Here is a 15,672-nt window from a genome sequence, read left to right on the forward strand (position 1 = left end):
CCGCTATCAATCCTAGCAGAAAGAAAGGAACTATCGCTGCCGACATAGCTCTCTCAACAATTAAGCCATTTATTCGCCTACGCCTGGGGCACACAATTATCACGCACGCACATCTTCTACAACGTACCCCACCCAGTAAGTGTCCATTTTGTGAAGAGCCGGCATCAATTCGGCATTTACTACATTGTCCAATTATCGACTCAACCCGAAAAGAGATCCTCTGAGTACAACGGATCCCTTCGACCTTTTGAGAGAGGCTAACATCACAAACGTTCTAAAGATGTACAAATTGTTGAAAGAGACTGACTTGTTAAAGCATATTTAATATTAAGAATAAATCGTAGTTAGCTCTACTAACACCTTAACCATTAACGTTACATTAGATTACAGACAGCCGAAGGCCCCTGTTGCTAGCGCTGCTAAATATTTATTTGTTAAATAATTTATTATTGTACAAATTTCTAAAAAATAAAAAAAAAATAAATAAAAAACTTAATTGAAAATATGTATAGTAAAAAAAGAAAATTAAATAAGACAATAAATTGATACTTGGTTACAAACTATTCAATCTTTTTATTTACATAAATGTATATGGTTGAAACCAACACAGCAAAGAGACAAAATTAAATAATACAATGAAAATTCAATTAAATGAATATGTACGTTGGTTGATTGTACCTTGGTCAACCGTGACATAGATGCGCAGAACGAACAAAATTTGAACTCGTCATTGCGCGATTTTGTTTCAATCATTCTTGGTATCACATCATATTGCACTTCTGTGAAATGAATATATGTACATTCCCCGGGAGAGATATAATAAGGGCGAAACAGTGTACTTATACTAATTATTTCAATTTAGGTGGTAACAAGGCGAGTTATAGGAATAGAAAAGGGTTTTCTCAATAAATATTCAAACATGGTGTGATACATAGATGAGATTAAAATCCTAGATATCGTGGCTTGTTTGTCAGGCTCTAAGCATGATACCTCGATATTTCTAAACTCTCGAATTTGCAAGCGTTTAAATTCTAAAGAATTTGGACGAAGTCTTGTAATTGCTGACAGTGGTTATGAAAACTCGAATGTCGTAATAACACCCCTGTTAAGGACACATATACGTTCAGAAAACCTATTCAATGAATATATTATATTATTAGGACAAGAAATTGTGTTGAGGGGTCCTAAGGAGTATGGAAGAGAAGATTTGTCGTGTTGTCTCTAGGAATACGCATACATTTCAAAAAGTTTCAAAGTATTATAGTCGGTACGGCAGGTTTCCATAACATCTGTTGCCACTATGATCAAGTGGAAGCACCAGCACTCCCACCAAACTTAGAAGAAACTGATAATAAAGTTTTAAACGCACCACATAATCGGAAAATTGGAGGTGAAACATAAATGATGATAAAATGAAAAATTATAGTTATATTAAACATGAAACCATAAATTTATTCAATTAATTAATTAAAACAACAAAAAACAAAATATTACAAATATACATAACTTGAAAAGGAATTAAAACTTGCTAAATTGGATATGACTTAACCATATCATATCACATAATCGGAATATTGGAGGTGAAACATAAATGATGATAAAATGAAAAATTATAGTTGTATTAAACATGAAAACAATAAATTTATTCAATTAATTAATTAAAACAACAAAAAACAAAATATTATAAATATACATAACTTGAAAAGGAATTAAAACTTGCGAAATTGGATATAAAGGCGATAAATGACACTATTTTGAATAAAAATAAATAGAAATTGTATTTCTTAATTTTTCTAAATTTGTTTCATCAAAATCGGACAAGTGGTTCGCGAAAAAACATCAAGATAAGGAAAAAATTTAAAAGGTCATAAAAAAGAACTGACACATACGAACGCCAAGCCCTTTGAGGGTTTTACTATACTGACCAGTACCATCACCCTGACTTGGAATTTCTCACCGCCCAGATTATCTGTTGTACTGTGTTATTTTAGGTGAAATCTAAAACTAAAATTATTTTATTTTTATCAAATCATATTTTATTGAATTATTTACATTTACATTTATTAACTGCGTTTCGCTTTGAGGAAGCAACACTTCAATTAGAGGACCTCCTTCTGTGGTGTACATACTTCTTTTTTCATCTGCTACCAGCTTTTTTAATTCTTTTTTTTTTCTATTATATTTTTATGCTACCCTACGAGTTTGAGTAATAAGTTTATATCCGATAGGGAAAATTTTGCAGAATGTCCGTTGGCTTGGTATTATCTCCGCCTCGGATTCATTGAGGAAAGCACCTGCCTTTGCCAACTCGTCTGCTTTTTCGTTACCGAAAATGTTCCTGTGGCCGGGAACCCAGATCAAGTTTAGCTGGAGCTTGTCTTTTATTGAGCTTAGTGCCCTCTTGCAGTTGTGAACTATTCTGGAATTAGTCATGGGTGAAGACAATGCCAGGAGGACCGCCTGGCTATCGGTAAATATAGTTGCTTTATGTACATTCCCGTGGTTTTCTAATAGAACTTCGCAGGCTTTTTCTATGCCCAGTACTTCTGCTTGGAAGATGCTAGCCGAGTTCGGTAGACGTATAGAGAGAGATATGCCCAGATCAGCGGAGAATACCCCCGTGCCCACTCCGCAGTCCATTTTGGACCCGTCGGTATAGACTGAGGTGGTATCCTCCTCTGCTATTGAACGTCTTCTCCATTCTCGTCTAGATGGTATCCTCACCTGGAAGTGTCTATTGAAATCCAGCTTTGGGAGAATGTAGTCTGATTTATTAATAGTGAGCTTGTTTAGGATTACACTATGTCCGTAGTTCTGCTGATTCCACCCTCCCAATTCTTTTATTCTTATCGCCGCAATAGCTGCTGTTTTGTGAATAAAAATGTCAATTGGTAGTTGATGCAGGATCACATTGAGCGCATCAGTCGGACATGACCTGATTGCGTCCGTAACACCCGCACATGCTGCTCTTTGTATTCCATTTAATTTTCTAATGTTGTATTGTTTGTTTAGCGCTGGCCACCATACCAGAGCTCCATATGTAAGTATAGGTCTTATGACCGCCGTGTACATCCAAATGATTATACTTGGTTTGAGGCCCCAATTCTTGTTGACGATTTTCTTACAAGTATAGTAGGCCATGTATGCTTTGTTTATTCTTTTTTCGGCCCTAAGAAGTCTATATTTTAAAAATTACTTTTTATACTCGTAGTGAGCATCATAACAATGAAATGAGAGCAAATCGTTGAAAGTTCTCTTTTTCGTTATAGTTCCCCTTTCTGTGTCTATAAATTATATTTCAAATTAAAATGAGTATAAACAATCTTTCCATCCATATGAATATTTTCTTTTTTAAACTTAATAAACAAATAAGTAATATGTATTATATGATAATATTACGTAATAAAATAATAAAATACTTATGTTACTCCGATTGTTGGCTCGATCAGGATTATATTTTTTAACATTCCTATACTCTCGCCAATTTTTGTAACACCTATACTCGCGCACGGTGTCACAGACCGATAGTTTGTACCCCTACAACATATTTTGTTTAACAAGAAACACATAAACTATTACTGTTATTTTAAAGTTTAGGATGTGATGAAACAAAACAGTATAATTAAAAGTGATTTTATTAATTATTTTACCGACTTATAGTTTTTATAGTTTTTATCTGCATAAAAATAATTACGAAAATGTATTTCGTCGGTCTCACAGACCAACACGCGAGTATAGGAAGGTTAAAGGTGTACTACGCAAAAGTTCCTCAGTCGCCCCGAGTATTGGCTCGACTTTGTTAGAGCGCGGCCGAAGGCTGCCAGCGCAGATTTTCAAAGAGCGAACGAAGCAGACGAAGCGGAGAAAGCAGATAGGAGTACTGCGCGAAAGTGCTTCAGTCACTTCGGGTATTGGCTCGAGAAGAGTTATTTTTTTGGAGCGACATGATCTTATCGTATTTATAAAAATGAGATGAGTTTTTTGTCTGTTCGCTATAAGTGTCTAAACCGTTGCATCAAATGAAAAATGGACTGAAATACTTTTGAGGGAATACAATAAGAATGGTTTGTAAAAAAAAAATAAAAAATTGTTAATTTTTAACCGACTAACAAGCGTAAAGCCTTAATACTCTCCAAGGTTGAATACGCACTATCACTCTATGGTAACTGTCCAGCATCTGCAATCAACAAAATATCCACGCCTTATCACGTAGCAATACGGAGAAGCATAAGAGCATTCCCTACGACACCCCTAAAAACCTCTTTGCAGAAACTGGCTTACCTACAATCGCTGAAATAACAATCGATAGCTGCCGTCGTTTACTCCCTAAACTGCTATTTACTCCAAACAATCATTTAAAAAGAGACGTAAAATACGAAATGTCAAGAAAACGGGAGCCAAGATTCTTGCCAGCAATCAGTCGACCACTGAAATTCCTTAAACACCTTCAGATACCGCATAGGCAAGTTCATTATTTGCACCGACAGTAACTCATGCCTTGACGCCATCGAATGCCCCTCCAATGGTCAAAATGAGGTAGTCGCGATACGCAACACTTTAATAGCCACACCTCGAAAAGTCAAACTAATGTGGATACCAGGCCATCATGTTTAACTATCCATCCATAATGTTTAACTATATGTCTAAAAAAGACATTTTGACTGAAGTCGCAAACGAAAGACGCCAGACTCAAGTTAGCGATTGGAACACCTATGCCCATCACTACTCCGCTATCAATCCTAGCAGAAAGAAAGGAACTATCGCTGCCGACATAGCTCTCTCAACAATTAAGCCATTTATTCGCCTACGCCTGGGGCACACAATTATCACGCACGCACATCTTCTACAACGTACCCCACCCAGTAAGTGTCCATTTTGTGAAGAGCCGGCATCAATTCGGCATTTACTACATTGTCCAATTATCGACTCAACCCGAAAAGAGATCCTCTGAGTACAACGGATCCCTTCGACGTTTTGAGAGAGGCTAACATCACAAACGTTCTAAAGATGTACAAATTGTTGAAAGAGACTGACTTGTTAAAGCATATTTAATATTAAGAATAAATCGTAGTTAGCTCTACTAACACCTTAACCATTAACGTTATATTAGATTACAGACAGCCGAAGGCCTCTGTTGCTAGCGCTGCTAAATATTTATTTGTTAAATAATTTATTATTGTACAAATTTCTTAAAAAAAAAAAAAAAAAAATAAATAAAAAACTTAATTGAAAATATGTATAGTAAAAAAAGAAAATTAAATAAGACAATAAATTGATACTTGGTTACAAAATATTCAATCTTTTTATTTACATAAATGTATATGGTTGAAACCAACACAGCAAAGAGACAAAATTAAATAATACAATGAAAATTCAATTAAATGAATATGTACGTTGGTTGATTGTACCTTGGTCAACCGTGACATAGATGCGCAGAACGAACGAAATTTGAACTCGTCATTGCGCAATCTTGTTTCAATCATTCTTGGTATCACATCATATTGCACTTCTGTGAAATGAATATACATTCCCCGGGAGAGATATAATAAGAGCGAAACAGTGTACTTATACTAATTATTTCAATTTAGGTGGTAACAAGGCGAGCTATAGGAATAGAAAAGGGTTTTCTCAATAAATATTCAAACATGGTGTGATACATAGATGAGATTAAAATCCTAGATATCGTGGCTTGTTTGTCAGGCTCTAAGCATGATACCTCGATTTTTCTAAACTCTCGAATTTGCAAGCGTTTAAATTCTAAAGAATTTGGACGAAGTCTTGTAATTGCTGACAGTGGTTATGAAAACTCGAATGTCGTAATAACACCCCTGTTAAGGACACATATACGTTCAGAAAACCTATTCAATGAATATATTATATTATTAGGACAAGAAATTGTGTTGAGGGGTCCTAAGGAGTATGGAAGAGAAGATTTGTCGTGTTGTCTCTAGGAATACGCATACATTTCAAAAAGTTTCAAAGTATTATAGTCGGTACGGCAGGTTTCCATAACATCTGTTGCCACTATGATCAAGTGGAAGCACCAGCACTCCCACCAAACTTAGAAGAAACTGATAATAAAGTTTTAAACGCACCACATAATCGGAAAATTGGAGGTGAAACATAAATGATGATAAAATGAAAAATTATAGTTACATATATTAAAAATGAAACCATAAATTTATTCAATTAATTAATTAAAACAACAAAATACAAAATATTATAAATATGCATAACTTGAAAAGGAATTAAAACTTGCGAAATTGGATATAAAGGCGATAAATGACACTTTTTTGAATAAAAATAAATAGAAATTGTATTTCTTAATTTTTCTAAATTTGTTTCATCAAAATCGGACAAGTGGTTCGCGAAAAAACATCAAGATAAGGAAAAAATTTAAAAGGTCATAAAAAAGAACTGACACATACGAACGCCAAGCCCTTTGAGGGTTTTACTATACTGACCAGTACCATCACCCTGACTTGGAATTTCTCACCGCCCAGATTAGCTGTTGTACAGTGTTATTTTAGGTGAAATCTAAAACTAAAATTATTTTATTTTTATCAAATCATATTTTATTGAATTATTTACATTTACATTTATTAACTGCGTTTCGCTTTGAGAAAGCAACACTTCAATTAGAGGACCTCCTTCTGTGGTGTACATACTTCTTTTTTCATCTGCTACCAGCTTTTTTAATTCTTTTTTTTTTCTATTATATTTTTATGCTACCCTACGAGTTTGAGTAATAAGTTTATATCCGATAGGGAAAATTTTGCAGAATGTCCGTTGGCTTGGTATTATCTCCGCCTCGGATTCATTGAGGAAAGCTCCTGCCTTTGCCAACTCGTCTGCTTTTTCGTTACCGAAAATGTTCCTGTGGCCGGGAACCCAGATCAAGTTTAGCTGGAGCTTGTCTTTTATTGAGCTTAGTGCCCTCTTGCAGTTGTGAACTATTCTGGAATTAGTCATGGGTGAAGACAATGCCAGGAGGACCGCCTGGCTATCGGTAAATATAGTTGCTTTATGTACATTCCCGTGGTTTTCTAATAGAACTTCGCAGGCTTTTTCTATGCCCAGTACTTCTGCTTGGAAGATGCTAGCCGAGTTCGGTAGACGTATAGAGAGAGATATGCCCAGATCAGTGGAGAATACCCCCGTGCCCACTCCGCAGTCCATTTTGGACCCGTCGGTATAGACTGAGGTGGTATCCTCCTCTGCTATTGAACGTCTTCTCCATTCTCGTCTAGATGGTATCCTCACCTGGAAGTGTCTATTGAAATCCAGCTTTGGGAGAATGTAGTCTGATTTATTAATAGTGAGCTTGTTTAGGATTACACTATGTCCGTAGTTCTGCTGATTCCACCCTCCCAATTCTTTTATTCTTATCGCCGCAATAGCTGCTGTTTTGTGAATAAAAATGTCAATTGGTAGTTGATGCAGGATCACATTGAGCGCATCAGTCGGACATGACCTGATTGCGTCCGTAACACCCGCACATGCTGCTCTTTGTATTCCATTTAATTTTCTAATGTTGTATTGTTTGTTTAGCGCTGGCCACCATACCAGAGCTCCATATGTAAGTATAGGTCTTATGACCGCCGTGTACATCCAAATGATTATACTTGGTTTGAGGCCCCAATTCTTGTTGACGATTTTCTTACAAGTATAGTAGGCCATGTATGCTTTGTTTATTCTTTTTTCGGCCCTAAGAAGTCTATATTTTAAAAATCACTTTTTATACTCGTAGTGAGCATCATAACAATGAAATGAGAGCAAATCGTTGAAAGTTCTCTTTTTCGTTATAGTTCCCCTTTCTGTGTCTATAAATTATATTTCAAATTAAAATGAGTATAAACAATCTTTCCATCCATATGAATATTTTCTTTTTTAAACTTAATAAACAAATAAGTAATATGTATTATATGATAATATTACGTAATAAAATAATAAAATGCTTATGTTACCCCGATTGTTGGCTCGATCAGGATTATATTTTTTAAAGGTGTACTACGCAAAAGTTCCTCAGTCGCCCCGAGTATTGGCTCGACTTTGTTAGAGCGCGGCCGAAGGCTGCCAGCGCAGATTTTCAAAGAGCGAACGAAGCAGACGAAGCGGAGAAAGCAGATAGGAGTACTGCGCGAAAGTGCTTCAGTCACTTCGGGTATTGGCTCGAGAAGAGTTATTTTTTTGGAGCGACATGATCTTATCGTATTTATAAAAATGAGATGAGTTTTTTGTCTGTTCGCTATAAGTGTCTAAACCGTTGCATCAAATGAAAAATGGACTGAAATACTTTGGAGGGAATACAATAAGGATGGTTTGTAAAAAAAATAAAAAATTGTTCATTTTTAACCGACTAACAAGCGTAAAGCCTTAATACTCTCCAAGGTTGACGCACTATCACTCTATGGAAACTGTCCAGCATCTACAATCAACAAAATATCCACGCCTTATCACGTAGCAATACGGAGAAGCATAAGAGCATTCCCTACGACACCCCTAAAAAACCTCTCTGCAGAAACTGGCTTGCCTACAATCGATGAAATAACAATCGATAGCTGCCGTCGTTTACTCCCTAAACTGCTATTTACTCCAAACAATCATTTAAAAAGAGACGTAAAACACGAAATGTCAAGAAAACGGGAGCCAAGATTCTTGCCAGCAATCAGTCGACCACTGAAATTCCTTAAACACCTTCAGATACCGCATACTTCAAGGCCTAGAGTATCCACTATCCGCCCACAGTGCTTGATTAACAACATTCCTCACACAATTAAAACGCTCCAATTTCCAAAAACAAATACACCACAAGAGAAATACAGAGCAATTTATGCGAAAGAAAAGCACTTTTACAGCCAAAATGGATGGAACTTCTTATTTACGGATGGCTCTAAATCCCGCGACAACACATCATTTGCAGTAACAAAAGAAAATGGAGAAATTATTCGACACGGCCTACTCCACCCAATTTGCTCCGTGTTTACCGCTGAAGTCTCCGCTGTTCTCGAAGCCATCACATATGCTAAGCTTCACCGAGGCAAGTTCATTATTTGCACCGACAGTAACTCATGCCTTGACGCCATCGAATGCCCCTCCAATGGTCAAAATGAGGTAGTCGCGATATGCAACACTTTAATAGCCACACCTCGAAAAATCAAACTAATGTGGATACCAGGCCATCATGTTTAACTATCCATCCATAATGTTTAACTATATGTCTAAAAAAGACATTTTGACTGAAGTCGCAAACGAAAGACGCCAGACTCAAATTAGCGATTGGAACACCTATGCTCATCGCTACTCCGCTATCAATCCTAGCAGAAAGAAAGGAACTATCGCTGCCGACATAGCTCTCTCAACAATTAAGCCATTTATTCGCCTACGCCTGGGGCACACAATTATCACGCACGCACATCTTCTACAACGTACCCCACCCAGTAAGTATCCATTTTGTGAAGAGCCGGCATCAATTCGGCATTTACTACATTGTCCAATTATCGACTCAACCCGAAAAGAGATCCTCTGAGTACAACGGATCCCTTCGACCTTTTGAGAGAGGCTAACATCACAAACGTTCTAAAGATGTACAAATTGTTGAAAGAGACTGACTTGTTAAAGCATATTTAATATTAAGAATAAATCGTAGTTAGCTCTACTAACACCTTAACCATTAACGTTATATTAGATTACAGACAGCCGAAGGCCTCTGTTGCTAGCGCTGCTAAATATTTATTTGTTAAATAATTTATTATTGTGCAAATTTCTTAAAAATAAAAAAAAATAAATAAAAAACTTAATTGAAAATATGTATAGTAAAAAAAGAAAATTAAATAAGACAATAAATTGATACTTGGTTACAAAATATTCAATCTTTTTATTTACATAAATGTATATGGTTGAAACCAACACAGCAAAGAGACAAAATTAAATAATACAATGAAAATTCAATTAAATGAATACACATGCACGTTGGTTGATTGTACCTTGGTCAACCGTGACATAGATACGCAGAACGAACAAAATTTGAACTCGTCATTGCGCAATCTTGTTTCAATCATTCTTGGTATCACATCATATTGCACTTCTGTGAAATGAATATACATTCCCCGGGAGAGATATAATAAGAGCGAAACAGTGTACTTATACTAATTATTTCAATTTTGGTGGTAACAAGGCGAGTTATAGGAATAGAAAAGGGTTTTCTCAATAAATATTCAAACATGGTGTGATACATAGATGAGATTAAAATCCTAGATATCGTGGCTTGTTTGTCAGGCTCTAAGCATGATACCTCGATTTTTCTAAACTCTCGAATTTGCAAGCGTTTAAATTCTAAAGAATTTGGACGAAGTCTTGTAATTGCTGACAGTGGTAATGAAAACTCGAATGTCGTAATAACACCCTTGTTAAGGACACATATACGTTCAGAAAACCTATTCAATGAATATATTATATTATTAGGACAAGAAATTGTGTTGAGGGGTCCTAAGGAGTATGGAAGAGAAGATTTGTCGTGTTGTCTCTAGGAATACGCATACATTTCAAAAAGTTTCAAAGTATTATAGTCGGTACGGCAGGTTTCCATAACATCTGTTGCCACTATGATCAAGTGGAAGCACCAGCACTCCCACCAAACTTAGAGAAACTGATAATAAAGTTTTAAACGCACCACATAATCGGAAAATTGGAGGTGAAACATAAATGATGATAAAATGAAAAATTATAGTTATATTAAACATGAAACCATAAATTTATTCAATTAATTAATTAAAACAACAAAAAACAAAATATTATAAATATACATAACTTGAAAAGGAATTAAAACTTGCTAAATTGGATATGACTTAACCATATCATATCACATAATCGGAATATTGGAAGTGAAACATAAATGATGATAAAATGAAAAATTATAGTTGTATTAAACATGAAAACAATAAATTTATTCAATTAATTAATTAAAACAACAAAAAAACAAAATATTATAAATATACATAACTTGAAAAGGAATTAAAACTTGCGAAATTGGATATGACTTAACCCTATCATACCATGAGATCAATTTCTCTCTTGGTTTTATCCTCACACCACCTAGCTTTCATTTCAGCTAGCTTCTTCCAAGATGTCGCTTTATTACTTTCGGTGCACGAAGAAAAAAATTTTTTGTTCAGGGTCGTACTTATGCCAGCTGCATGACAGCCTTTCAGTTTCACACACTTCCTCAGGCCCAGTACACTGTGGAACATTTTTGGGATTATTATCTGGGGGGTGAGAAATTCCAAGTCAGGGTGTTGATGTTTTTTTCGCGAACCACTTGTCCGATTTTGATGAAACCAATTTAGAAAAATTAAGAATTACAATTTCTATTTGTTTTTATTCAAAAAAGTTTCATTTATCGCCTTTTTTAAAAATAAATTTTCCCCAATAACCCCAGACTTCTGGCCATAAACTACTAAAAAAATAAAGTAAACATTTTTATAATTTTTTATTTTTATTTTATTTATTTATTTTTATTTATTTTAATAAATATTGCCTAAAAAAATTTATAAAAAAGGCGATAAATGACACTTTTTTTGAATAAAAATAAATAGAAATTGTATTTCTTAATTTTTCTAAAATTGTTTCATCAAAATCGGACAAGTGGTTCGCGAAAAAACATCAAGATAAAGAAAAAATTTAAAAGGTCATAAAAAAGAACTGACACATACGAACGCCAAGCCCTTTGAGGGTTTTACTATACTGACCAGTACCATCACCCTGACTTGGAATTTCTCACCGCCCAGATTAGCTGTTGTACTGTGTTATTTTAGGTGAAATCTAAAACTAAAATTATTTTATTTTTATCAAATCATATTTTATTGAATTATTTACATTTACATTTATTAACTGCGTTTCGCTTTGAGAAAGCAACACTTCAATTAGAGGACCTCCTTCTGTGGTGTACATACTTCTTTTTTCATCTGCTACCAGCTTTTTTAATTCTTTTTTTTTCTATTATATTTTTATGCTACCCTACGAGTTTGAGTAATAAGTTTATATCCGATAGGGAAAATTTTGCAGAATGTCCGTTGGCTTGGTATTATCTCCGCCTCGGATTCATTAAGGAAAGCACCTGCCTTTGCCAACTCGTCTGCTTTTTCGTTACCGAAAATGTTCCTGTGGCGGGAACCCAGATCAAGTTTAGCTGGAGCTTGTCTTTTATTGAGCTTAGTGCCCTCTTGCAGTTGTGAACTATTCTGGAATTAGTCATAGGTGAAGACAATGCCAGGAGGACCGCCTGGCTATCGGTAAATATAGTTGCTTTATGTACATTCCCGTGGTTTTCTAATAGAACTTCGCAGGCTTTTTCTATGCCCAGTACTTCTGCTTGGAAGATGCTAGCCGAGTTCGGTAGACGTATAGAGAGAGATATGCCCAGATCAGTGGAGAATACCCCCGTGCTTCTTTTATTCTTATCGCCGCAATAGCTGCTGTTTTGTGAATAAAAATGTCAATTGGTAGTTGATGCAGGATCACATTGAGCGCATCAGTCGGACATGACCTGATTGCGTCCGTAACACCCGCACATGCTGCTCTTTGTATTCCATTTAATTTTCTAATGTTGTATTGTTTGTTTAGCGCTGGCCACCATACCAGAGCTCCATATGTAAGTATAGGTCTTATGACCGCCGTGTACATCCAAATGATTATACTTGGTTTGAGGCCCCAATTCTTGTTGACGATTTTCTTACAAGTATAGTAGGCCATGTATGCTTTGTTTATTCTTTTTTCGGCCCTAAGAAGTCTATATTTTAAAAATCACTTTTTAAACTCGTAGTGAGCATCATAACAATGAAATGAGAGCAAATCGTTGAAAGTTCTCTTTTTCGTTAAAGTTCCCCTTTCTGTGTCTATAAATTATGTTTCAAATTAAAATGAGTATAAACAATCTTTCCATCCATATGAATATTTTCTTTTTTAAACTTAATAAACAAATAAGTAATATGTATTATATGATAATAATACGTAATAAAATAATAAAATGCTTATGTTACCCCGATTGTTGGCTCGATCAGGATTATATTTTTTAAAGGTGTACTACGCAAAAGTTCCTCAGTCGCCCCGAGTATTGGCTCGACTTTGTTAGAGCGCGGCCGAAGGCTGCCAGCGCAGATTTTCAAAGAGCGAACGAAGCAGACGAAGCGGAGAAAGCAGATAGGAGTAAAGCGCGAAAGTGCTTCAGTCACTTCGGGTATTGGCTCGAGAAGAGTTATTTTTTTGGAGCGACATTATCTTATCGTATTTATAAAAATGAGATGAGTTTTTTGTCTGTTCGCTATAAGTGTCTAAACCGTTGCATCAAATGAAAAATGGACTGAAATACTTTGGAGGGAATACAATAAGGATGGTTTGTAAAAAAAAAGGTGCGTGGAGTCCCTTCGCGCGGATGAAGTTATACTTCTTAGTGATATTCAGAAATGCATATCATTTTGTATGAAAGAAAACTAGAAAACTTAAATTCACATTTTATAAATTTATTATGCACATAAAATGAAGAATAAAGCAAAGTCTAAATGAATGAATTTTGACTCAGAAAGTAGTTCCGTCTCTTGGTTGCGGAAGAGAATATGCTGCGTAATCATCTCTCTTTTGTTCTTCGCCAATTTGGCTGCCGGATTGACTTGTGAAGATCAATTTTTTGTTGGTGACATATTCATATGTGTACGCATATGTATGTTTGTATGCTTGTGATTTATTTGTTCGGCAATGTATGCAAATATATGTACATATAAGTATATATGAATGTATGAACATGCAAGTCAATGCGCGCACATGCGTATACATACACTCATATGAGCATGTGCAGATACACAAGATAGGATAGAAGATGTATGCCTTTTAACATCGTATACTATACAAATAAATATTTTTCTTACTAATAGAAATTAAAATAAAGAAAAATATTTATTTTTATAGTATACGATGTTAAAAGCAAAAAATTAAAAATTTATTCTGTCGGGATTCGAACCTGGGACCTGTGTTAGCATCTTGACCTTCCAAGCGCTTACCACCAACACCACCATTGACAATTAGATTGCACTGACTTAAGTATGATGTGGTTATGAATGCAAGAAACATACGATGGTTCTAATAATTTTGTTTAAGTATAGAATATACCTACTTTGTAGAACATTTGCTTTCGCAATAAATTTATCACAGCAATACATATGCATAATATGTATATACATCAGTGATGCCCAAACGCACACTACCAAACTGTGTGCTTGTGTTGGAGTATGAGAGAGCTTGCTGCTACACCCAAAAAAAATACAAAACTTTAGTATTAATTAATATAAAAAAATTTTAAAGTGATTCGACAACTTTTACAAAATTGTGAAATTAATGAAATTCCTTATTAATTTTTTATCAATTACAAAAATAAAGACAAATCACGTGTCAAAAAGAAATTAAAATTCAAAAAATTTTTAATATTGAATTTATGTTGAAGTTTTCACCTAAACGGCTGTATCAAAAAACTAAAAATCAATATTTTCATGGTTTTGAACCAAAATTGTTAATCAGCGCGTACATACAAATTACATGCGTAGCAGTCAACAGTCGTTGATCAAGTGATTTTCAAATGAACATTAATTTTCCACAATGTATAGAGAGCGCTTGACTAATACGTGTGAGCGAATCTGTGAGAGAGCAATAAATTCGGCCGCCCGCGGGCTAGGCAAAGCGCGTCACTGATATACATATACATAACATTGCTGTGATGCCCTGAGAAGTATAGTCTTAATAAATTTATTTTTAATTTTTTGCTTACTAATAGAAATTAAATTTATCACAGCAATATTATGTATATGTTTATGTATATTGCTGTGATAAATTTATTTTCTATTAGTAAGAAAAAAATATTTATTAGTATAGATTTCCAAAAGCACAGAAATGATTCTGTGAATTTATTCATTAAAATCGCCACTCAGAAGCCGTTCTATCCCTTGTAAGCGAGCGATTTTCTTAAATCTCACGCTCCCAGATAAAACCATATACCTCGTCCTCGTGGGTCAGTTTCAAAAACCACAGAAATGATTCTGTGTGATTCTGAAAGGACAACGCAGAGTATTTCAACCAAAACATACGTAAAATAGTTGAGAATTCGCAGAAATAAAAGACAAACGAAAGAAAAAGAAGTATAACTTCAATAATGCACAAGCATACAAACATACATATGCGCACACATGGGAATATGTCACCAACCAAAAATTGAAACATTGTTCTACAAAAACAACAACAGCATAAGCATGGAACATTGTGTTGTGTTGTTGTGTCGGTCGAGCCGTGCCGAAAGAAACGAAAAAACGATCGCCGATTGTCACCGCTTCGCTTGCTGCTCGCACATCTTCGCAGACAAGGTTGCGTTACATTCATATGGATGGAGCGAGGTTGCGCAACTTTGCGTTACTTTTATATGGAAGGTTGCGCAACCAGAATCTATCGCAACCTTTTCCGGCGTCGTATAAGAAGTATAACTTCACAAAAATAAAAAATTGTTCATTTTTAACCGACTAACAAGCGTAAATTTCCAAAAAGTGGCTCTCCCATTCAAACATTTTTTTTCCATTTTTTTCAATTGATTTATTTGTACATTTTTTGAATCGTCCAATTTCGACCGTTTCCTTTTTT

General features: G+C 35.1%; 1 pseudogene; it reads right to left on the reverse strand.

The window, feature by feature from the left end:
• Positions 1-14,963: 14,963 nt before the first annotated feature.
• On the reverse strand, positions 14,964-15,093 carry LOC125779855 (small nucleolar RNA U3; annotated as a pseudogene).
• Positions 15,094-15,672: the final 579 nt, after the last annotated feature.

Source organism: Bactrocera dorsalis, chromosome 6 (assembly GCF_023373825.1).
Source record: "Bactrocera dorsalis isolate Fly_Bdor chromosome 6, ASM2337382v1, whole genome shotgun sequence".
Taxonomy (NCBI): domain Eukaryota; kingdom Metazoa; phylum Arthropoda; class Insecta; order Diptera; family Tephritidae; genus Bactrocera; species Bactrocera dorsalis.